Source organism: Alligator sinensis, unplaced genomic scaffold (genome assembly GCF_000455745.1).
Source record: "Alligator sinensis unplaced genomic scaffold, ASM45574v1 scaffold219_2, whole genome shotgun sequence".
Lineage (NCBI taxonomy): Eukaryota > Metazoa > Chordata > Crocodylia > Alligatoridae > Alligator > Alligator sinensis.
In genome coordinates, this window is record NW_005842822.1 from 144,714 (window position 1) to 170,805 (window position 26,092).

The window sequence follows — 26,092 nt, forward strand, 5'->3', positions numbered from 1 at the left end:
AAACCCATGATTTAGGGCATTTATACGCATACTTTTTGGTCCCATGATGCACCGGAGATCCGCCGCTTTGGAGCAGAGCTGACATGCACTGCGCTGCATCATGTGCAGTTGTATAAGCGGCAAAATGCATGTCATCTTACAGAAAATTTCAGCAGTGTGCTTTTGAACTAAAGCACCTCCAACATGTTTTAGTTCAAAAGCATGCCACTACCATTTTCTCAGAGCCGACATGCATTTCATCGCTTATACAACTGCAAGGGCCGCAGTGCTGGGTGCTTTTTAAAGCATCCTGTGCTGTAGTGCCTGCATACGTAAAAATGCCCTTAGAGACCACACTACCCCTGAGCAGTGGAGAATTGATAGAGAAATGGAGTGATGGTGGGAAAGACACAGAAGGAGTGATAGGAAAGGAAGGAAAAGTACAGGAAGAATTGGGAAAGAAGGAAAAGGTAATATTCAACATATATGTATAACTCAGCTGTGAGGAAAGAAGTAGAGAGATTAAACAATAAAACTGCTGGGTTTTTTGCTCATGAGCATTTTGTGAGTCATTCAGATACTAAGGTGTGGTATAAAAAAAAACACTAGCTAGATTAAGTTGATCCACCCTCTCTGACTCTTCTACATGACATGAAACAGTCTTTAAGACCAGGTGTTGAAAATGTTTCTGAACAGATCCAATTTCCTGGCATAGATGGGGCCTTTTACAGGGCCCATGAACTGGCAGCATAGGAAATATCAACATGAACAAACTGTGCTGAAGCAGCCCTCCTACACTCTGAAAGCAACTACTGCTTGGGCACTAGCGTGGATGGAAGCTGTCATTTTGGTTGCTTAGCAGCTTGAAAGAGTCTGAATTATGACAAGCTCTTAAAAAGGGAGGTGAAATCTGAACACAGGGCTAGAGAGCTGTTCTTGAGTTCTAATCCCAGCTCAGTCTCTGTTTCCTGTGCGAAGAATAGGGAGATAATATTTACTAGCTTCAAAGGGACAGTGAGAAACTAATTAGTTAATGTCTGTAGAGTGCTTTGAGGAGGAGGATTAAATGCAGCAAGTACTGCTCAGCATGATGATGATTCTCCTGTCTGGAGCCTGCACTCAAGCACACAGATGGACCCATCCTAGTCGGTACATGGTGTACCTTGCGTGTTCAAGTGGCTTGCAAGCTGTGTCCTGCTATGACCATTTTTTATGCAGAGGGGGAAAAAAAGTTGGAATAGATAACACAAAGAAAGAGGGAGAAAATGCAAGCCATATCTTTCTAAATAAATGCTAGAACCCAGTGTCTAACAAACGTAAGATTTAGGCCTGCCAAAGGACATAAAACATAGGTGCAGTGCCTGGGTTTGAAGCCAGTTGGTATGAGTCTTCCCTACGTAGCAACAGTTGTTATGTAATAATAATAATAGTTGGTGATTTTCAAAGCACTTGAGAAATATTAATTTACCTTCACATTAGCCCAGGGAAGTAGACAGCTAAATATTTGCGTCCTTGTTTTATGGTTTTAACTAGCGAGACAAAGTTTAAGTGACTTGTCCAAGGTCTTTGCCCCAGAATTAGGATTGAAAATGCAACAGTCCTGGCTCCTAGGCATGTATTCGGGTTGTTTCTTCATTCTCTTGTACTCAAACAGCATGGACGGTAAGCTTCTCATACTGATCGGCTGCTGAGACATAATAAAAGCCTTTGGGAGACTGAGCCAGAGCTCGCTGAATTCTATGGAAATATTCCCATAGACTTCAGGGGATGTTGGATCATGCCCCATGAGAGCACTGCTATGCAGTCTATCAGCTGATTTTTACCTTATGTTAAGAAAGGTAGTCAGTTCACATTTCTAATTCCCACTGGAACATGTATAGCCCTGTTGCCTGAATTTCAAAGAAAATCTCAGAATGATGGTATAATTAGCAGAGTTGAGAAATGTTGCATTTCCAATGGAAGGGTGGGGGGGAGTAGAAGATAAACCTCACATAGCATCTGTAAACTTTCTCCTCAGAAAGTCCTTGTTGCTCACTTTTCCTGTCAAACAAGGTGATGTTTATTGCACCTCATGGAAAACACAACACCAGACCTCAGCAAAACAAAATCACCCAGCCTTAGGAGAGCAGTCACCCAACACTAACAAGAAATGCACAAAGACTGTGCCAGCAAAAAAGAGTATCCATGCAAGGATCAACAGATAGACAACATATCAGGACATGTAAGCACTCCAAGGAAGTAGCCCATTCCCAACCCAGTCCAATGACAAAATTACAGCTGTTGCCCAATCAAAGGGATTTTTTCAGTTGACTGTGCTGGCATTTCCTAACTTTTATATTAATCACTGTGATGATCACATCTAATTTTAGCCTTCATAAAATATTTCTGACTTGGCTTAGCTGCTTAGACTTCAGAGATATCATTGTCTTCTTTAAATGACCCATGGGTTAAATTAGTTGGGAGGCCCCACATCTTATCAGGCAGAATTCTCCAAAATGATTTAAGCAGCAAATCCAACTACACGGTAGAAACTTCATTTTGACACTGCTTCAGGGCGGAAGTGATCCATTTCAGGATGCTTCCATACTCCCAGTAAGAGCTTCTGCCAGTGGCACAAAATGTAAAAATAGTTTGAAAAGTGGAGCATCTGAAATACTGGACACTGTAGAATGAGTGAATTAGTAGGGCTGTAGAAAGAGGATTAGATTCTAGGAGGACCTAATATGGAGGCAAGTGCTGCACCTAGATTATCAGATTGACCTATGGCCTTGGCATCCTTCTGGATTCTCACTGTTTCTGTAACCCGCCCCATACAAACAGCTGTGAAACACACCTTCTTCCATCTACAGCAGAGGGTCAGAAATGCCAGATGGTGATAGGCTGCTACCATACAAAGCCTGACACAATATGTCAATCTAGCTTCTCCACAGCCTTAATAAAGACCTCTTTTGCTACAAATCTACATGTTGCTGCATCCTATACTGCTAACTTTTATTCAGTTCTATCCTGTATTCCAAACTCCATTTTCCCCAATTTGGTTAAAATGTGGCTCATGTCAGATCAGCCTTTGCGCAAATATATATATTATATATATATAGCTATACAACCTTAGGAGCATCTTAATTCTGCACCTGACATGAGCTACATTTAGCCAAATTGGGTAAATGTCATACTTCTTATATAAGGGCTCCAGTGACACAATGGGTTAGCGCAAGGTACTTATATAGCAGTACACAGTAGAGCCATGCTAAGGTTGTGAGTTCAAGCCTCACCTGGAGCACATAACATTTTGACATCTCCTGGGAAGAACACTTGGCCAGATCTGACCAGTTGTATAGATCCCTCAAGAACACAATCCTTGGTGCACAGAAGTTGTCCATACTTGTATGCAAAAAAGGTGGCACAGGTGCCAGGAGGACATCTTAGCTCAATAGGGATGTTGCAGATCTTCTTAAAAAGAAAAGGGAGGCTTACCAACAATGGAAGGTAGGAATAGTTCTCCTCCTCCTACCAACAATGGAAGGTAGGAATAGTTCTCTCAAGGAGAACTACATACGTTTGGCCCACACCTGTAGGTGGCAGATTAGAAAAGCAAAGGCAGTGACTGAATTCAGGTTAGCAACCAAAATCAAGGACAATAAGTCCTTCTATAGGTACATAGGTAGCAGGAAGAACACCAGTGGAAACATGGGACTGCTGCTCAATGCATTTGGACATCTGATCACCAAAATCAAGGAGAAAACTGAACTCCTGAATGAGTACTTCACATCTGTATTCCGCCATTCTAAGAGTGATAGCCTGCTGAATGCAAATATGACACAGAACAGTCACAATAGGGATGATCACCTACCAATAGTCAGCAGGACCAGATGAACTCCATCTGAGAGTGCTGAACAAACAGGCCAAAGTCATCGCAGGACCATTGGTGAACCTCTTTGAGAATTCCTGGCACTCAGGAGAGGTCCCAGAAGACTGGAAGAGGGCCAATCTTCGTGCCCATCTTCAAGAAGGGGAGGAGACAAGAACAAGGGAACTACACACCAGTCAGCCTGATCTCAACCCCAGGAAAAATCCTCAATAAGTTTCTCAAGGAGTCCATATGTGATAAGCTAGTAGAAAGCAAAATTCTGAATGACAGCCAGCACAGTTTTTTCATGGGTAGGTCATGTCTGACTAACCTCATCTCCTTCTATGACCAGGTCACTCGCCACCTGGATGTGAGAGATGAGGTGGACATCATTTCCTTGGGCTTTAGGAAGGCCTTTGACTTGGTGTACCATGAAGCTCTCAAAGTAAAACTAGGGGACTATGGGCTCAACAATTAAACAATTAGATGGGTGGGAAACAGGCGGTGGGGTCAGACCCAGAGAGTACTAATAGATGGATCCATGTTGACCTGGCAAGAGATAGCCAGTGGGGTCCCCCAGGTTCGGCACTTGGACCAGTGCTTTTCAACATCTTCATCAATGATCTGGATCTGGGGGTGAAAAGCACACTGGCAAAGTTCGCCAATGACACTAAGCTGTGGGGAAGTGTGGCCATGCATCAGGGTAGGCTGATGATTCAGGAGGACCTAGACAGATAAGTTAGATGGGCGGACCAGAACCAGATGCTGTTCAACAGTGAAAAGTGTAAAGTACTCCACCTGGGGAGAAAAAATCTGCAACAAACTTATAGGCTCGACTATGCTACTCTAGCTAGCACATCTGAAAGGGACATGGAGGTTATAATTGACCATAAAATGAATATGAGCCACCAGTGTGATGCTACAGTTAGCAAACAATACACTTACATGCATCAACCGATGCATCTCAAGCAAAACTAAGGAAGTTATTCTCTCATTCTGCTTGGCATCAGTGACTGCCCCTGCCCTACTCCCTCCATCACCACAGAAGCCTTGATCTGCCCCACCACACCCCTTCCCACCTTCTTCCCCTTCCACCACAACAGACTTACCAGCTGTAAGCAGCTCTTCATGCTGCTGGGCTGTGCTCCTCTCTGTCTACATGCTGTGCTGCAGCTGTATACATGCACGGGCCATTTAACACGGTGGAAATTCCAGCTGAGATCCAGATAAAAGTGCTAAGAGTTAGGACCACCTCAAAAATGCTTATTCACCTTTGCAAACAGAAGTCTGCCTGTGATGGTCATTCTGGATATTGACTTGAAAGCAGGGTACAATAAGTGTACAATTATATTGGGACATGCTCACATTGGAAAAGAACATTGTATTCCCAGCGGAAAAAAAGAGGCAACAGAATAATTCCTTGGACGATGCTGTAAACAGTACGCCAAAGTTCAGTTTTCCACAAAGAGCTCAACCTATGGTTGAACATTCCTGTACCACACACCTGATTCTTGACTCAGGGTAAAGAATGGGCGTGAAAGTTTGTTTTTGGGGGGGGGGGGGGGTTGCCCTTCAGCCTTGGCCAGCTGCCAACAGCCCCAAGGAACAAAGGATTGCCAGGAAATCTGGGTTCCACCTATATCTCACCAGTCTCACTTCCCCCTGCATCAGTTGAGGTGTCACAGAAGGTGCTATTCTAGTGGTAGGCCAGTGGAAAATCTATCTCCTGTGAGGTGATCCTGGCTCTATTTAATGAACCACAGAACAGAGCAGGACCCACTTATGGGTTGCTTGCCTCTTTACAATTAGGGCTGTGCGAAGCTTTGGTCTCTGATTTGATTCGGAGGAGATTCGGCCCAATTCGGCCCGATTCGGAGACCGAATCTCCAAATCTGAATTGAATCAGGATACCTTCTAATCTCTCCAAATCAAATCAGAGAGATTTGGAGACATTTGATAATTTGGCCATAGGCATAGCTTTATATGTTTTTTCTACATACTTTGAAGTACCAGACATGTCTTGTGAATACTAAGTGGCCAATACTTCTGGTCCACTTTTGAGTCTGCTGCGGAGCACGTGGAGGACCCCCCCCCCCCCCCCCGGCTTGGCGACTGGTGCTATCCTGGGTTTGGAGGGCACCTGGGGTTGCCCCGCAGCCAATCACTGAGCCAGGGGCTCTGGGAGGGTGGTCCTCCATGTGCTTGGCAGCAGACCCAGAAGTGGACCCCCCCGTGCTCCCATGGGACGTTCCATCCTCCCTACCATCTCAGCATTCACGCGTCACCCCTGGTACCTCGAGATATGTATAAAAAACATGTAAAGCTGTGTCTATGTCTGAATCGCTGATTCTCTGAATCAGAATCGAATCTTCAGATTCAGCCGAATCTGGGACAGTGATCTAAATCAGCGAATCAAATCACTGTCCGTGGAATTGGGCCAATCGAATACAGTCCGCTTCACACACCCCTGTTTACCATCTGTTTAGAAGCGTGTTTTTTAAAGCAGTGAGCTAAAATTAATCTGGAAACATCAAGCTGGACATTTCGCTGTTGCTAAGAGGACACTGCAACACATATTTTTACCCTGCTGTAAACAGGAGCAATGCTGATGATGTTAGCCTGGAGTGAAACTGCTGTTCACAAGAATCGGGCCCATCATCCTTTAGCAGATAGTATTTTGTGTCGGAGACTGATGCTCCTACTCAGGCTACAGATCAGTTCAGAGAGGAACTGCTAACTGGTTCATTATCATTGGCTTGACTATTAACAAAAGGAGACTAAGAAAAAAAATGCCTGGTAAGATCACAAACATGGAGACAGCAAGATATTGTGAATCAGTTCTTATTTTGCAGTTATTATGGTTTAAATTACTGTTTATAACCTGTTCTTCTCTTAGTGCTACTTATATTGTTAGGCAGAGATCATGGATGCAAAACATTTAATGGTGCTATTTGTCAAAGCAGAAGAATGCTGCATCCACACTGTACCAAAAAAAAAAATGGAAGGGAGGACAAGGAGGAGGATGCTGATCTGTAGTTAAAGATGCCACAACAACACTCAGTAACAATTGTTAATCCTACCTGGATAATCCCAGTCATAATCCTCTGCAGATTTAAAAAAACATTGTGCTGTGATTTCAGTTTGCCTTGTGTGAAATTTTCACAAGTCCTGATTATGATTAAAAATGTTGCTTTAATGAATACACTGCTTATAAATGAGCTTCCACAATAAATCTACTGTGCAGGCCTTGCTAGGAGGGACCGTTCATTATTTAACTGGTACAGGATGTCACTTATTCCTTTAACGTAGGCAGAGAGGGATTTGTAGTTAAGAATAAGTAAAAAGACTTATTCTTTTGAATAAGTCTCCTTATATATATATATATATACTCCTTATATATATATATATACTCCTACAATGAAAAGTATTTTTCATTGTAGGAATAGCTAACAAGTAGCATAATTAGGGCTCGTTGAGATACTCTTCATGAATAAAATTCTTTGTGCATGTAGCTCCTCTTTTGAGTGAGCAATTAATTTGTAAGTAGACTATCATTTTCTTTAATTGTCATCCTTAAATATACACCAATGAGTTCAGAGAAATTGTTAGCAGACAAAGCTTTATTTGTGAACAGTGTTTTGACAATTGGATGGCCATTTTTGATTCTGGCTACTTGGCCACTCAGGTTTTATATTACCTTTTTCTACTTTGTGTTCTGATGACTGACACTGTTTAAAAAGGAATTAACAAACAAATAACACCCATCAGATATGAATTTCAGATGTAACTCTTCCTAGAATTCATATAACACTGACCATTCACAAACTTTTTCCCAAATACCGAGTTGTTCTTTAAATGCACATAAAAATGCATGGCATGGTTCTATAATTCAAATCTTTCCTTTGCAATAGGGCTCTAATATCACTGTTCTTGTTCAACCATTGCAGATTAGAAAATTCTCCTGTTCTTTGTCTTTTAATTCCAAGTGTTTGCTCCCACATGCTTTTCCTATTGTTCATCTCATGTTGCCTCTTTGCAATTAATGTTTTCTTTGGCTGCAACAGTCAACATGTTCTCTTAGGAATGCACTGGGCCCAACACATTTGCCAGAAATATGTTGTCACCGCAAAATCCTTACATTTAATTGCAGAATTTTTTGCTTAAAAACAATCAGTTGGTAAGCACATGCCATTTCTTCTAGAACAGACACTCCTGGCCTTATTTCCTGCCATGAAACCACATTAATCCAGTTCCCTTTGCTTCAAAGGATGCCTTGGTTTTGGGAGTGGAAGCTGGCTCAGGACTCCCAGACAACTATTGGTGACCTCATGTTGGAAGGGCTTGGGAATCTGTTTTAGAAATGGCAGTGCGATTTGCTACAACAGAACAGAGTGAGAGGGAGAACCATATCCATGCTGGAAAATTGCTAATCCAAAAAACTTGTTTTTAGATGTTGTTTCAAGGTAGGTGAGAACTTTCCCAAGTCTCACATTGCCCCTTTCCTCCTGCCCCTACCTCCTGCAAATGTCACCCGCCAAATATTTCAGGGTCAGAAAGCAGTTCATATGATCCTTTTAGAGACCTTGTGTTTCATGCACAGAGCTCTGTGCAGTAATAAAGAGACTCCATTTGGTCTGCAACAACTTGCATCTTTATTTCAAGTACACTGTATTCACTGCTGTTGCTTATAGCCACAAGGTGCACTAGGTGCTCAGACCTGCTGTGAAATTCCTCAAGCACGTGGAACTTCCTGGTGTCACCTTCCAAATAATCCCCCCTATACCTCTTGCGCCAAACTCTTGTTACACTGCCTCTTGATTTGTTGCCAGCCTAGCATCATAACTAGGGGTCTACCCAACCCAACTCCCTCTGGGGAGCCAGCATTTTATATTCAGTAAGCTTTCTCTTTTTTTCATGGATTTTGTGGACGTTACCCACTTTTTGCAGGCAGTGCTGGATTGTGTGTTTTCCGCGATATCTGCAAGATCGTTATTTTGGTAGGTCCCTAATCATGATAGGTATGCCTAGCAATGCCACCATCAGATAGCAGAAGCAAGCATGAGAAACTAATGCGGAAGTTGCCACCCAGCTTTTACATGGGAAATGCCTACACATTTAATGGAGTCATCATGGTGTACAACAAAACTGTCTCCTTTGTCTTATCTCCTGTTGTCCCAACCCATCCTTCCCATGTATTACTGATCCCAGGTTGTACACTTCTCACAGAGAGGAGCTTCCACAGACCCTGGGGCCAGAGATGGTACTTAACAAAGGTGCTGCTCTCTCCTCTGTGTATTTGGAGGCTTTTCTGCTCTGTTTTGCTCCCCACTGCTTTGGGTGGAGAAAGGGATCACCAGACCTTCTGTAATATAAGAGTTCTTCTATCAGTAAGCATCAGAACCTATGGTGAATTTTGCTACAGTCTGCAGTTGAGTGTTGTAGCTGATATGGATTACATCTACGTGGTAATCTTACCAACCCTTGCAGTGGTGCCCTCATATACTTAGTACTACCCAGGATATCTGTGTCCAAACTGATAGCAGTGTTGCTGCCTCTGGATGGGCATTCCAGCAATTAAATTGCCCCCCGGGCCTCCCGCTAATTAGTCTGCCTGTGTGGGTGTAGCTGCACTGATTGTGGTTCAAAAGGCAGCCTTCATGGAGCAGCACAATGGGCTCCTATACACTTGCAGGGACTCAGCTCCGACACGCTGGAAATCCAGTGCATCGGAGCAGACTTGATTACTCGCGTCTGCTGTAGCATGGAAATAAACGCGCTCCAGCAGACTCTGGCGTCACATGCATTACACATCACACTCATGCATTACACATGATGCTCAGGTGCTTTTAATTAAAAGCATCTGATACACATGACACTTGGGCACTTCTAATTAAAAGCACTTGCTAATTAAAGCACACCACCCCCCCAACCCCCCCCCGCACCTTCCGGAACATGTGCAAAAATGTCAAATGTGCCTGGGGGTGCCATCATTGGGAGGGGAAGTTCCCCATACAGTCACAGCTGTGGTGACACAAACAGAAGGCCCCCGGAAATGTTCCTTGAGGTTGGGACTAGCATTCTGTGGTGGGCCCAGAAATTGTTAGATGCAAAACAAGGAGGGAGAATGGGAGGAGAGACACTTGAAGCATTTTGTGCTAGATGCTCCATGGCCTTGCAGCTTGCATAAGTCATTACCCCAGAGTCAAATGTGTTTTGGACAGCTGACCTTCTACTCTGTTAGCATGCTACAGCCAGTTTGCCTTTGTTTAAATGACTAAAGAAGGTGTTGGGCAGTGAAGTATCTGGTCTAGGGCTTTTCAGGAGGTGGCATTTAATAAAAATAACCATTTGCAGGTTCCCTTTCAGGAAAGCTGATGGAGGCCCACAAACTCCTGTTTTATGTACGGCTGTCTGAATACGTATACATATTTTGATACAACAGACAAACTATTTTTAGTGTCCTTTTGGATATGTTTGTGAGCAAGCCCTTAACTGTTGCTATGCTGCTATGGAAACAGTATCCATGTATACGGACATGTTTACAATTGTTTTAAATACCATAAACTTTCAAGGGCAAAGTCAAGCAGTTTATTTCCATTAAAGTCACTGCATGGTGCTTTTTTTTTATTATATTTCTTAATTTAAGACCCTTCCCAGCTAACACTGGCTCTATAAAGATTAAAAAAGACATGTATGTGACATCTATGTAGGTTTTATGTGTTGCCATGTGAAAAGAGTGGAGTGAGATAAGAATAGTTGAGAATCTAGCTTTGAAAATAGAAATAATTTTTAACTTCCCCATCTCTTCCCAAACAAAATATTAAAGGGATTTTTATTGGACACTGTAATGCTTATTCAAGGTGAGGTTAGCAAATCATAGGAAGTGCTGGAGATGGAGACAGCTGAAAGCCAGTTTGTCTCACATCCTGCACTCATGCCATAAACTGTGTAATTATTGGAAAGCTTTGTTCAGAAGGATTCCCTCAGCACTGGCCATCTGCATCCAGCTTGTGTCTCGTAGGGATAGCAAATCAGTTTGCATTACCTAACAGTAATGAGCCGGATATTCAAACTGGAGTGTGCCTAAAGTTAGGCATCTTAATCCATATTTAGGCACCCAACAGAGTATGCAGGATGGGTCAGTGTCCTAGTTCTTTCTAGCTGCCAGTCAAAGCTGTTCCTGACTCTCTTTCCTCACTGGCCCGGGCAGAGCTGGTCAGGACAGAAAGAACATCCTGTGCCTCCTCAGTTCCTCAGTTCCCTCGCTAACTCATTCTTGGAGATCTGCAGCCCTCATCAGAACTGTTTCTTTGACATTTCAACCTTTCTTACGCAAAAGGAAAAAGATTTCCACCCCCCAAATGTCAGGGTCAGGAGGTGATTTATTTGCTTCATTTCAATTGCACCATAACTTAAAAACACTTCCCCTGCCCCTGAAACCAATGCATCCAAACCTTGGTAGAAAAATTCCATCCCTGTCCTGTTATGAGCTGTGTTGTGTATGACCACAGAAGGATTAATATCCTTGGAAGGAAGTGGCGGGTGTGAGGGACCATGGAGGAACTAGCTTCAGTGGCAGCTTTGGTGCTGCCCCTGTCACACACTAATAATAGGAGTGAACAAAATCCTACCAAAAAAAGGCAAAGGTCCTCCCAAGCTTAACAACCCATTGGGCTGGCATGGTTAAGGCATGCATGGGATGGCTAGCATCACAACCAGCTGGTTTCAGCTCTCCAGCCTGCCTAACAAGATCTCCATTTACAGGTATATCAACAAGGGGAAGCCTTGTGTACCAGTCCAGAGCAGGGATCACACTCATGACTTTGGAGCTGCAGCATTATAAATAGCTAGTTTGCCATCTCAGCCTGGCAAAAAAATCCTAGCAAGGGGATGGAAAACTGTGAGTCCCCTTGCATATAACATGCCAGTCTGCAGTTAGCTTGAAAGGGCATGGAAGCAAGTAGCAAGGCACTGGGTGGAAGCAGCCATCCCTGCCACTTTTCTCAAGGGACAGCCACCAAATCTTGGTCTTTGTTCCCTTCAGACCAAGTAAATCCACCAAAGTCCATATGGGCCCCGCAATTGTTACTGATGGGAGGGGATCTGGCCTCTGGCATGTAAGGGGTGGCAGTTTCTGATTCCAAATATATCACTAGATCTTCCCCTTCACTCCCACAAAATGGGCATGGTAAGATATGAGGGAAGCTCATTTTGAGGACAACCTCAGCATAGGGTACAGGAAAGGGTAGGAGACATAGAAAAGAAAGTACCTGGAGCATCTGAGAGTTCCCACTAAGCATGTGTGCCTGCAGAGACTACCTGACTGACTCAAGCAAAATTTCTCTTGATGATTGCGGTTGAATCACAGATTCCCCATACTGCCCTAGCACAATTTAAGACCATAGTGTAGCCCAGTACTTAGGTAAGTAAGTTGTTCAAAGGGGCACCCACACAATACAGTGGCATATGGACCCATATGGACTTTGGTGGATTCACTTGGTGTGAAGGGAGCAAGGACCAAGATTGTTGGTGGCGTTTACTAACTGTAATTTTCCCTTTCCTATAGTGGCTGCTGGAGACAGCATACTTTTAACTTTGTTCCTCTCTTTTCCAAACCTCTGCAGAGATGCTTAATTCATATTCAGCCTGGTGTACTCTGTTTTCACTTAAATCAATGTAAGCAAGTTTAAATTGAATTAAGACCAAAGCCAGGTTTAAATGAGATGAAGAGTGTCTTCCCAGGGTTTTTCACTGTTTTATAAGACTGGGTTTTAACATGATTTAAAGTAGAACTACTATAATTTTGAATATGGACAAAGTCTTAGGTCTAGTTTGTCAGAGAGGGAGAGGCAGAGAATGCAGCATGTTTGTACTTTTTTGTAAATATGTTTGCATTTAGCTAGTTATTATACATAATTCCTCCTTATCATGCTTTATTGGTTTTTTTTCATTAGTTCATGTAAAACTAAATACAAATGAACAACTAAATAAGTAATCGCTGAAGTAAAAGTAAAAGATCGAAACAAATATCAGCGTTGAGGGGAACTGTATACGACTGTGCCAAAAGTGACTTGGCAATCCCATGGGCTACTGCCTGGAGGGACTTGTCTGTTTTGCTTGGAAGTTAGTTTCCCAGCACCCCTGGCCTGCAGAAGTCAGGAGCTGCGTATGTGTGAGGAATGCAAGAGTGCTTCATGCTGGTACTGTGTGGGCCGACTGAAGTCGATGGGAGTTGCCAACAGATCTTTGGAAAGAAGACGCTGTTCTGTACAAGGAGGTGGGGCTTTGGCTGGCAGTGCCAACTTCATGTTGTGAGGGCTGAGAAAGGACGGTGCTTCTGTGGAGGGCTGGAAAATGACCTCCCATTCCAAAGTCCACCCACGCTAAACATTTTGAGGAATCGGATAACCCAAATCCAACTCCATCTTTAGATGGGCAAGAAACACTTGTGCAGCTAAGTTAGCTGTGTAAGTGATAGATATGTCAAGCCACTCCCCCTGGGAAGGCATGTAACTTCTTGCCAGTCACAGAAAAATGGAAGAGGAGAAGAATGCTCCCATCTTTTAGTGTGTCTCAGTGAGATGGGCACTGCCCTGGAAGGGACGATGCCTTGGATTCCAGCCCCTGCTCCTACCCCCAATGTTTTTTCTGCATTTGAATTTAACAGTCTTTAGATAAAATGGACAGACAGCACTTGGATGGTTTCTGCCTCACTGTGGACAGAACCCTTCCAAGGCAGTACCCACCTCACTGAGATGCATGCTCTCTTGCTTGCTCTCTCTTGGCCCCTCATATCTTCCCCTTTTAACTGTCCAGTGGACCAGCCTCAACAGGAGGATGTTTTTGGCCCTGCCTTGCCAGAGACTTAGTGGTTGGTTAAGGCACTGTTGAAAGCAAGGAAATATGTTCAACCTCTCCTGGGTGAGTGGGGCCTAAAACATAGGCCTCCCACCCCCTCAGTAAGTGCCATAACCCAAAGAATGGAAGGACCCTCCTCCATCATAGTATATTTATGACTAACCTTCCAGGGACATGTACCAAGTTCATGCGGCTTTACAAATGGCATAGGATCACAACAGAGCATGAGTGGCTGGAGCACGTTCTTCTGGCTGTACAGGCAGTCCTTGACTTACAACGCTTCGAGTTACAGTGTTTTGCACTTCCAACATTTATAAATTGACACCTTGTTTCAACTTTATGACATCAGTTTCAACTTTACAACGCTTGATCCAATGCGACGCCATGCCAGTGAATAAGTTTGCGGTGTCGCTCATCTCCCTGGAGAACATCTGTCCAAACTTCCTTGGACACTTTCTTTAAGAAAGCAGACAAGACTCCAGAAAAACCTGCAGTCAAGACTCCTGAGGAGACTCCAGCCAAGAACCCTTCAAAAAGGGTTTTCAGGAATCAATTGTGTCGTAAGTCTGAGGACTGCCTGTACTCATGTAAACTGTGGAAGTGCCACTTATCTACAAAATGGGGGTTGAATTTGGAACTATGACTCTATAGGCATAGGGCAAATATCTGTGGACCTTGTTACATGATCATTTTAGGTGGCTGCTGGAGCTCTTAACCCCTGGATTAGCTGTATTTTAACACCTTTAAGTATCTTAAAGCATTTGTTATTTGTTTTAAAATTACACCACTCTGGATTATCTCTAATCCACCTCATTTTGCTCTTGTTCCGTTAATGTGTGACCATTCTCCATAGCTATTCCACCCAAGTTGAAGTGTTTCAGCATGTCATGATGCAGTGCTCCCACCTGAGTCAGGGTGTGTTGGGGTTGAGAAGAGCTGGGCATGACACCTCTCTTTAACAAGAGTGTGGATATGTGCTGTGTTATATGTGGTGTGCCAGACTATCTGTGCCCTCTTTTTCAAAATCCATGACAGTGAGGGAGGTGACCCTTCCTAACAGTTTAACTATATCATTATGTTCTGTAGTACCCCTCAGAGTCCATTGGAAGTGTCCTATTGTTAAAACTTGGGGTAAAACTGGCCTCTTTCCAGATCAGAGGCTGACCACAGATGAGTCAACCTCACCTCAGTCCCTGGAAAAGTCATGGAGCAGGTCCTTAAAGAATCCATTTCTAAGCACTTGGAGAAGAAGGTGATTAGAAACAGTCAGCATGGATTCACCAAGGGCAAGTCATGCCTGACCAACTTGAATGCCTTCTATAATGAGATAACTGGCCCTGTGAATGCAGGCAAAATCAGGGAATGTAATAGTTCTTGACTTTAGCAAGGCTTTTGATACTGTCTCCCACAGCAGTCTTGTAAGCAAGCTGAGGAACTATGGGTTGAATGAATGGACTGTATGGTGGATAGAAAGCTGGCTGGATTGGGAATCTCAATGGGTAGCAATCAATGGCACAATGTCTAGCTGGCAGCCGGTATCAAATGAAGTGCCCCAGGGATCAGTCCTGCGGCCAGTTTTGTTCAATATCTTCATTAACAATCTGTAAGATGGGATGGATTGTACCCTCAGCAAGTTCACGGATGACACCAAGCTGGGGGGTGTAGTAGATATACTGGAGGGTAGGGCTAGGAGTAAGCTAGACATATTGGAGGATTGGGCCAAAAGAAATCTCGTGAGGTTCAACAAGGACAAGTGCAAAGTCCTGCACTTAGGACAGAAGAATCCCATGCACCAGTACAGGCTGGGGACTGACTGGCTAAGCAGCAGGTCTGCAGCAAATGATCTAGGGATTACAGTGGGCAAATAAGATGGATATGAGTCAGCAGTGTGCCGTTGTTGCCAAGAAGGCTAACATCATCCTGGGCTGCAGTAGTGTTGCCAGCAGATTGAGGGAAGTGATTATTCTGTACTGGTGAGGCCACATTTGGAGTCCTGTGTCCAGTTTTTGGAGCCCCACTACAGAAAGGATGTGGACAAGTTGGAGAGAGTTCAGTGGAGGGAAATTAAAATGGTTAGGGGGTGGGTTACATGACTTACGAGGGGAGGCTGAGGGAACTGGGTGTATTTAGTCTGAAGAAGAGAAGACTGAGAGGGGGTTTGATACCAGTCTTTAACCACCTGAAGGGTGGTTCCAAAGAGGATGGAGCTAGACTGTTCTCAGTAGTGGCAGATGACAGAACATGGAGAAATCATCTCAAGTTGCAGCAAGGGAAGTTTAGGTTAGATATTAGGAAGAATTTGCTCACTAGAAGGGTAGTAAAGTATTGGAACAGGTTGTCCAGAGGTGGTAGAGTCTCCATCCTTGGAGGTTTTCAAGACCCAGCTAGACAAAGCCTTGGGTGGGATGATCTAGTTGGGGATGATCCTGCTTTGAGCAGGGAGGGGTGGAGGGGGTTGGACTAGATGACCTCCTGAGGTCCCTTCCAACCCTAATTTTCTATGATTCTATGATTCTCTGACTCTTTCTTCATTACAAATTATTTTCTATTCCCAAGACCTTTTCATATCATATAGAATATACAATGAGGGAATTATTAGTCACAGTAATGTGTCACCATATCTGCTATTTAGTTTTATGGATACTCGTCACCCTTAATTCTAAACTGATATCAGATATCAGTACTATTGTTGGAGCTCAAGGTACAGTAGCTATCATGGTTCGGATCTGTTGGCATAGCAAATGGAAACTGATCTTTGCATTTATTGTGTCATCTAGTCAATACGCATTAGGCACGGTGCAAATAAAAGGCAACCATAACATGTAACCTGTTGCCTAAGCACAATACTTATCATCATCCAGACTTTGTTCCTTAAAATGTAGAATTCTTGGCTCAGTCTGTGGCTTTTAAAGCTATAGCCTAGTTAAGTCTGTGTGGAGGTAGAACAGAAGCTAAAATGACTTCAGACACTGTGCTTGCAGTTACAGTGGGGGCATTCCCAGGAATGGCTACTGCTACATTTTGACCAGGTGCTATACGTGTGCTCTGATGTCCAAGCTGACAGAGAAAGGAATGAGATGCTGGCCCACTGTTATCATTAGTGTTTGTTCTACTGCTTCCCAGTGGCTCCAACTGAGCCACTATGATTGCACTGTGCTAGGTTTTGTACAAGCACATAGTAGTAGGTAGTCCCTGCCTCCAGGAGCTTCCTATCTAAGCAGACAAGACAAAATGATTATCCTTTTTTTTAGTGGTAGAGCTGACACACGGTGAACTGGAGTCAGCCAAAGTCACACCAGTAATCTGTGGCGGAGTTAGGAACTGAACACAACTCTAAAGATCAACTGCTGTACACACAAGGTCATCCTCCTAGCTGAGTTCCACCACCATTGGTTGCTTCAGCACTCCCACTTGCACTCAGAGAAGGCATAGTAAGGGGCGCTACTGGGATGTCTGTGTTAAACAGACTGCTGATGGCTTCTCTTTCTCAAACATCCATGCAGATTAAGGCCCATTATAGTATGGACAAGAGCTTTCTTTGACTGTGGTATTTCACATCAAATTTTCCTTCTGTTGGTTTTAGCAGGTCACCAGCAAGATACACATACTATACACCTGGGCAGATTTTTCATGGAAAATACTAGTATGTCTTTTTACTCTGTGCATATGGAGGGAGAGTCCTGCACCCCTCCTCCCCCCACCCCCAAATTTCCAATCCCAGAGAAGCAGTACAGTACAGTACTGTAAATTCCCTGTGAATTGTGTCATTGATCTGAACTCTGCAGAAATGATTTGTGACGTTTGACAGCAAGTCAACAGCCTGTGAAAAAACCTACTGACTGCCAAGGTTCCCTGTTATGATGCATGTGAGAAATACTGAGTGTACTTCTCACTTCCCTTTTTGGGAGGGCTGTCAGAGGCATTTTCTCTAGTTTTACTGGGAAAAGAATGAGTCTGTATGTTCCCGGCTGCGATGGCCCAAGTCCTGAACATTCCATGAGACCGGAGCTAGAGAAAGAACATCTTCTATTTTATTGTGTACTTCTTCAAAGCTAATGCACATTTGCTTCTACTTTCAAGCAAAGAACACCTTCTGAAACTCCCTCCACTCATGTTCTTCTCTCCCCATCCTGAGGATGGTCTGCTGGCCACATTTTTCGAGCAGCAACAAGCTTCATGAGAGAGATGCCAGCACCCCTGAAGAGATGCCTTGAAATCAGTAGGACTACATATAGGGGTCTATCCATGCACAACTTATCTAGGATCTTTGCAACATAGACTTTGTCTTCCTCTGTGTTTGGAAAGCACATGGTAGGGGCTACCACAGCTTCCATGATAGTAATGTAACACATTCAAAATTGGCTAATTGAGCACAAGTCCCAGTGACTTCCATTGGGCATATGTTTATTGAGTTTATTCCCACGTGGCACAGTTAAAACAATAGGACTCTTTGAAGAGGAGCAAACTACAAATTATTTTGAAGGCAAAAAAAGCAACCTTCAAATTGTTATCCACAGTGGAATGTCTGCTGCTTTAGAAATACCAGAGGAAGGGGTTTATTTTTTAAAAATACATTATTGCTTTTGCTGAGACATTTAAAATGAATATTCACTAGTGATGTGAGGCTCATGCAAAAGCAATACTGCAGGATTTTGTGCTCCTGCTGTTTCTTTAGCAGCAGCAGCAGATTTATCGGCAGCATTCACAGAGCTGCATCAACAGATAACAATTGATAATATCCATGTTGACAGAGAAGCAAACATGAGAAGCCAAGCTGCCTGAAGTTTCATCAAGAAGCACTTAAGAGAGGGAGAGAAAAAGCCAGAGCCTGGTCTAAGGGACTATATACCCAATTTTTTGAGCTGTGTGAACTTCAGAAGTATGGGGATGTTGAGGTGGTGCCTGGCTACTCTGTCCAGGGGTCAGACAGTTAGCGAAATGAAGATTCCCAAGTACCATCTCTGTAAATGGGACTTGCACATTTTTGAAGATGTTACCCTTATCCCCCAGTTTATTCCATATAAGCTTAGAGGAACTGAGGGCACATTTGGGCTGCAAGTGTAGAGACGTCCTGTCTAAGCTACCTCTCATAACCATCCTGGCCTCCCAGTAGAATGCTGCTAATTAGTTCCTTCTCTGATTCTTCAGGGACTGGTAAATAAGTTTGCTGTCAAGTCGAAGATGGGTCTTCAAGCACAAGGTCAGGCAGCCTCTCTCTATGTGACATGGAGCAGCGAAGTCTCCTGGGGCTCTTAAGTTCTGAGACAATCAAGCTGGCTGCATGCATCACACTTACTTAAAAAGCACAGTGACTGGCTGTGACATCTTCACAGTATGGGACACCTCCCCCACTATGCCCCGTGGCCTGGTGTGAGCCTGAACAACAGATCTTCAGTTCTCAAGGCATTGGGTAAAAATAGCATCAGTCTCTTCAGTCATCTTGAGCTGAATGCCGCGCCCCTTATTCCCACTGGTTGATCATGTGAGAATTGAAATGCATGGGACTCTTTCTGCTTGCTTGTGGCAGTAAAATGTTTGCACTTTGGCCCTCTTTGGATGACCTGATTGTATTTTGGACTCAACTGTCATGTCATTGACTATGAACTAGCATTCATTATGCAGGTGGTGTCTGCATAGTGTGTTGCTTCTCCCAGACCCTTTCTTCAGATGCGCTGGGCTGGTTTGAAGTTACGCAGTGGATTCACTCCTCCCCACTGAATGTTACTTAACTTTACATGCAGTATGGACTGTGCAGGCTTAAAGTTCCAGATGGGACAGAGCTACTCCTTTTGTGTCCTTTGGTTAGGTGAGAGACACAAGAGTTAGACCAGGATGTCAGGCCTTGAATAATTTTTCCATAGATTTGCAAGGTATTTGTATGTAATATCACTTGAAAAGTAAAAAACTAGTCAGTACCTCACTGATATCAATGCAATTATTCTTGGAGACAGATACTATTCAAAATAAAAACTTAGGACTGGAAGGAAGGAACCTCTTGAACCCCCAAGTCCAGTCCCCTGGATTCACAGGCAACAGTTAAAGGAGCGTTCAGCCTGTCATATCCACCATAACCACAAATACCTTTTGAACACAGACCTCAAACACCCTACATCAGTAAAGCTCTTGGAATCTGGCCCTTAATTGGATGAACAGATTAGTATCTTTGTTAAAGTATTAGGAAACTTTGACAAGAGTCATCTGTGACAGAGTGGAATATGTCTGGATTTCAGTGTGAACTCCATTCTGTATTCATAGATAATAAGGCCAGAAGAGACTTGACCTCCATCTTGTAAACTCTATCTTGAGGACATCCAAAAGTTCCGGCAACAGTCCAGAGTACTGAAAACAGAAGGCTATGCAGCTGGCCACCTAAAATACTGCAATTTGAGCAATGAGCAATCAGGTTCTTCTGTCCAAAGCAAATTATTTCCACAAGAGTGAAGATATGAAGTATTGATTACAGGGGAATAAATGCTGATAAAAACTAATTCTGAATGTAGAAGACTACTAGAAGAACATGAACATAGCCCTATAATAACATTGAACTCTTGCTTAGAGTTTTTCTTTTATAGAGCCCAAAAGTACTTTAGGAAAATGTTGTTATCTTCATTGTAAGGATTAGAAAAGTGAGGCATGGACAGACACATTGAATACAGACAGTAACAGAACCAGGTGTCTTAAATCTTAACCCAAGTGACCCGGATTTGGCTTCTAGTCTTAGGAGTGCTACTGGCTTGATTTTATCATGTGTTTAAAAGTGACTCTCTATTCACTTGTCACCTTGCTTGTTCCCTTCTGGGAGTCCTGACATTGTGGCTTAGTCCAGGTTTCCCAACATTTATGCTGAGGGGAAGAAGTTGTTTGTTTGGGTGGTATCTGGTAACAGATCATAGAGGTGGGCCTACTGAAACTGGAGCTGCACAGTGCACGAACAGATCTCTTGGTATTCAGGGTTAGGGAGTAGGGCTGCACAAAACTTCGGTCCCTGATTTGATTCAGCAGAGATTCAGCCCAATTCAGTGGCCAAATCTCCAAATCTGAATTGAATCAGGAGACCTTTTAATCTCTCTGAATCAAATCGGAACCCTCCAAATCGATTCGGAAAGATTCAGCGATTCGGACATAGACACAGCTTTAAATGTTTTTTCTACATACCTCTAGGTACCAGGCAGCTTGTCTTGTGAATGCTGTGATGCTGGGGTGGATATATCATCCCACAGGAGTATGCGGTGGGGGAGTGGTCCCCAGCGCACTTGGCAGCAGACCCAGAAGTGGACCAGAAGCACTTCCGGTCCACTTCCAGGTCCTTTGGGGAGCGCACAGGGGGCCCCCCCCGTACCCCTCCGGCTTGGCGACTGGTAACTCCTGGGCCTGGGGGGGGGACACCTGGGGTCCCCCCACGGCCGATTGCTGAGCTAGCGAGGTGGGGGGGGGGGCCAGCAGGCTCCCCAGGAGACCCAGAAGTGGACCAGCAGTACTTCCAGTCCACTTCCAGGTTTGCCGCTGAGCATGCAGGGGCCCCTCCGCGCTCCATCCATCCTACCATCGCAGCATTCACGAGCCATGCCTGGTACCTTGAGGTATGTAGAAAAAACATTTAAAGTTGTGTCTATGTCCGAATCAGCATTGAATCTTCAGATTTGGATTTGGCTGAATTGAGTCAGGGACAGTGATCTGAATCAATGACTCGAATCACTGTTCCTGAATCAGGGTGAAGCCAAATCCGAATCTAATATGGCCCGTTTTGCATTATTAGAGATCTATCTTGTACTATTAGGGATCTGCCTTGTACAAGGAAACAAGGGCCATATTCTCTATGTTCAGCTGCGTTCCCACTAGGGCTGTGCAAAACAACACCATTTCATTTTGACTTCTGTTTCACCATTTTGAAGGGACAGTGTTTTGTTTCATCGTTTCATTTTGAAGCTCTGTTCCATTTCATTTTGTCAAAACGGTTTTGCTGTTTTGATGCTTTTTGAAGTTTTGCCCACAGGCTATAATGGGGAATCATGAAAATTCCTATAATTTTGTCATTTCCTGCCTGCTTTGGATGAAAATTGCAGGGATGGTAGCCCCTTCTGAGGGCATGAAGCCTGCCAAGTTTCAAGGAGATAGACACAGGGGGTTCTGGGAAACTGCACCTCAAACTGCTAAAAGCAAACCTCATGTCACTTGCTGGCAGCAGCAGCGTCCTGCCATCCCATGCACAGATCTGGGGGCCTGCACCCCTGGGAGGACTGTAGGGCTGTGCCAGACTTCTCCCGTGGCTATGGGCCCCCAGATCTGCATGCAGGATGATAGGAGGCTGCTGCTGGCGCCTGGGACCAACACTGGGTGCAGCCTGTGCTCAGTGCCGGGAAGATTGCTGCTGCCACTGGCCCCAGGTGCAGCCCTGGCCAGTGATGGGGGAGAGCCACTGGCCAGGGCTGCGCTAAGAGCCAGGGCTGCACTCCAAGTGGCTCCACCAGCCCTCTGGAGTTCAGCCCAGCAGTGGAAGGTGGCAGGAGAGCCAGTGGAGGAGCCACTCTGAGCACAGCCCTGGCTTCAAGTGCAGCTCTGGTGAGTGGCTCTCCCACACTTCCCACCACCAGGCTCAGCTCTGCGGGGCTGCAGAGCCTCCCATCGACAGGCTGTGCTCACCAGGGCTGTGCTTGGCAGGCTTCATGGCCTCAGCGGGTCCACCACCCCTGCAGTTTTCACCCCCCTGTGGTGTAACACATACACATGACATGAGTTTTGCTTTCAAGAATATGGGGTTCAGTTCCCCCCAAACCCCTCTACCTATCTTCTTGAAACTTGGCAGGTTTCATGCTCTCAGCAGAGGCTAACACCCCCTCCACGGTTATTCAGCAGAGGCTACCACCTCTTCAAGGTTCATCCAAATCAGACAAAAAACAACAAAGTTATAGATATTTAATTGATTCCCCATAATACCCTATGGCTGGATCTCTGAAGTGGCTCCAAAGCTTTCTGATGTGGTTTGGAAGCTCTGAACTGCTTTAGAAAGCCTAAAGAAGCCAGTGCTTCAATCTGGACATGCAGCATTTGCATCCAAAGTGTCTGAATCTTCTCCAGATCTGAAGCGCAGTCCGAAGCCTCGCACAGCCCTACCACTTGGCATCTCTGTGCTTCTAGAGTAATTAATTCTGTATCCCAGCAAGACTACTCCAGCTGGCAGCATTCCCCAAGAACTGCTCACCAGCTAGAGGGGTCTAGTATGCCATTCTGACATTGCCTCCATCACACCCCTCCTACTCCAATGTTAGGTGGAGGAAGAACAGGAACTGTAGGCAGGCTCCAGGCCACACCCGACAATGCCCCAGCACCCAGGGAATTCTCAGCTGGATGGATCTGGCTGCTTTTTGGCCCAGTAGATTCAAAGAGCTGTATTATGAAAACACAGTTCCAACAATCTTTAAATTGTTTTATCAGCTTCTCTGACATGTGGTTTTATGGTCAGATCTCTTATTCAAATGTTTCAAATGCTGAAATGGCGAATCAGTCCCCAGTTGTACAGTCAAAGAAGAATACTCCCTTGGCAAGGGGAATGCAAATTCTCCTGCTTCCAAAATCAATTTGGAATTTCAGTTTGTCAGCTGCAAATTACTGTTCAAATTGATTTCAGTGGCTTTTAGGACTCTTAGCTGGAACACATAAAAAGGTAATAGTCTTTGAATGTGTAGGCTTTCCTAGAAGAGCCCTAGGGACAAGGTCTTACTTGCCCATTGCGATAACTAAGGCATTATAAACAAATTATGAACCTCAATTCAGTCCAACAGGCTATTATCCCTTTTTGATTGAATTCAAGCACAGGCAGATCTAGGATTTTGAAAAGGAGGGTGCAGAAGCTGTGGTACTTCATCACATATAACATGACATATCTATCTACAGTTAAAGATAAATTAGAAGTTTTACTAATATTCTAGGGACCTAGCACTATATTATTCAGGTTAAAATCAAAACAAAAACAAATATAACATTATTGGAAATGTTTACTAATTTTCTAGATTCCATATTAAGTTTTAAACACATAAGAAATAAAATAGGCAAAGAAAATGGTCAAAATAGTCAAAAGATATTGTTTCTTTAGTCCTGTAGTCATTATAGTTAAACATACATCTCTTATTCAAATTTGTAAAATGCAATCTAGTGTTCTTGAGCATCTTGACAGTGCCTCCAAATCTTCACTGTCAGTCATTTCTACACCTGAGCTTATGGCTACTTGAAAACATTAAAAAAATCCCAAAACCTCACTTTACTGGAAGAAGTAGCACATTACTTCAACTTGGCTCTGCAGTGTCTGTAAAGATCAGACACTTCAGCAGGGCTTTTTGGCACTTTTAGCTAAAGCTGATTTAATCAGCTATTAGATCAAAGCCCCAAAAAAGCCCCACTAAAGTGCCCAATCTTTACAGATGTCAGGTGAGTCAGTTTGAAGTAATGTGCTGCCTCTTCTGGGCATGCATGGGGCTCGGCAGGGGAACACACCGAGTTTAAAATAAAGTGCCATTTTGTTTGGGGCTTTTTTATGTCTGCAGGCACCCAGTATTACTACACCTGAGTTAAGGTTTTTAGCTAGAGCTAAAAACAGTCTACAGGGCCATGAAATAGAAGAGAGACATTACCAGGAATGGCTAACAGACAACAAAATTGCAGAAGAAAGGATAGCTTGACCATTAAAATGATAAACTTGTTAACACTTTCAGAGCAGAGAGAGATAAGCAGGAATCATGGAGGTGATAATGAGCCATGAAGGTAATTGACTTTCTCAGCCCTGCCTGATTAGAAATGTTGCTGCCCATTCCAGGCAGTTGGTTTCAAAATTTGAGTGGAGCAGGAATTAAAGCGGGGTGCAATTACACCACTGCACCCCCACTAGATTTGCCCCTGAGTTCATGTACCTAGAATGAAACTTATTCTATCAATGAAGCCAGTGCTGTCAGTCCCGCCACTCTTTTTACCTGCAAGGGAATTTAAGGTACTTTGACTTCAAAGATTTGTTCAAGGAGTTCTCAGGTGGGTACAGCTTTACAGGCTTGAATCATAAAACATCGGTCTGATCTTCCTGTATTTTAGCTGAACAGTGCTCCAGGCATTAACACTGTTTAAAGGGATATTGGTGGGTAGTTGAACTCCAGTCTTGATTTCTATCTGCTCTCTCCTTCATGTTGATTTTACAGCTGCAGCAATTGTCAAATACATTTGTTCACCTGCTCTGGAGTATAAAAGAAAAAGAATCAGTGACATCCAGCTTTCATGAATTCTGTTTGCAGCTTGTGACAGATACAATCAAAGCTCTTGTTAATGCTAATCTAGGTCTGAGGCTTTTCCTACTGTTGCAACTAAGGTCAGGCTGAGTGTTTTTGATGCCAGTCTAAGGTTCATTATCACTCAGATAGGAGGCAAGAAGTTCTCAGGGTTAGGACCTTGTCTGTGTCATTCCTCCTTGACAATTAATCTAAAGCATAGTAAAGTCAACTGGACTCTTATCATTGACTTCAAACAGCCTGAGCTCAAGATGTGAGCATATTGTTGGGGGTCTCTTGGATTGTTTTAAGACTCATAAACTTTTCATTTTTGACTGAGCCTGATTAGGACTATTTAAGCCCTCCTTACTCCATCTACATTTTTTTTATATAAACAAGGAGGACAGGAGAATTGATTTGATTCTAGAGAGGCATGTAACCGGGCCATCAAACCCAGTTTTAAGAACTGAATAATTTTTGTGCGTTTTTTTTGTTTGGAGCATTATTAAAATAGCTGTCCACCATCCTTGGGTAATCTACATTCCCTGGGTCTAAAATTTCTGGGTCATAGATTCTTTCTTAATAAAAACAAATGTTTACCAGAAACACTACCCAAAAGGCTTAAACTTGAAATCACTAGAAAAGCAACAAATAATCCAAGTTGCAGGGCCAGATTCCATTCTCACTTTCATTGGTGTAATCAGGAGTTATGCTATTGAACCCAATGACATTACACACGTATGAATTTAAAGCCCACAGAATTCTAAACCAAGGTATTTTACTTTGGAAATAGCATAGCCTGTATGGATATCTCAGACTGCACAGCTTGACACAGTTCCAAAAATCCCTGTCTCTAAATCTCAAGAAGGGATAAACTCTTAATTCTCTGAAAATGGATCAAGATAAAAAAAGACCCCAACATCATTCAGTTACCCACTTCTTAATGGCCACCTTTTGCCCTCAGTTATCGAGGCACAAATCTGGAACAATGTCAAAGCTCAACACAGTGAAAACAAAATGACAGTGAAAAACAAAGTAGTCACAGAACCAGCTACAAGTGCAGTAGTATTTGTAACCTATACATGCGGGAGTATTCTAAGAAATGGGGATTTGCTTTGTCCTCACTCAAGTCATGGAGGGCGTGATTAGGCTCATGATTCCT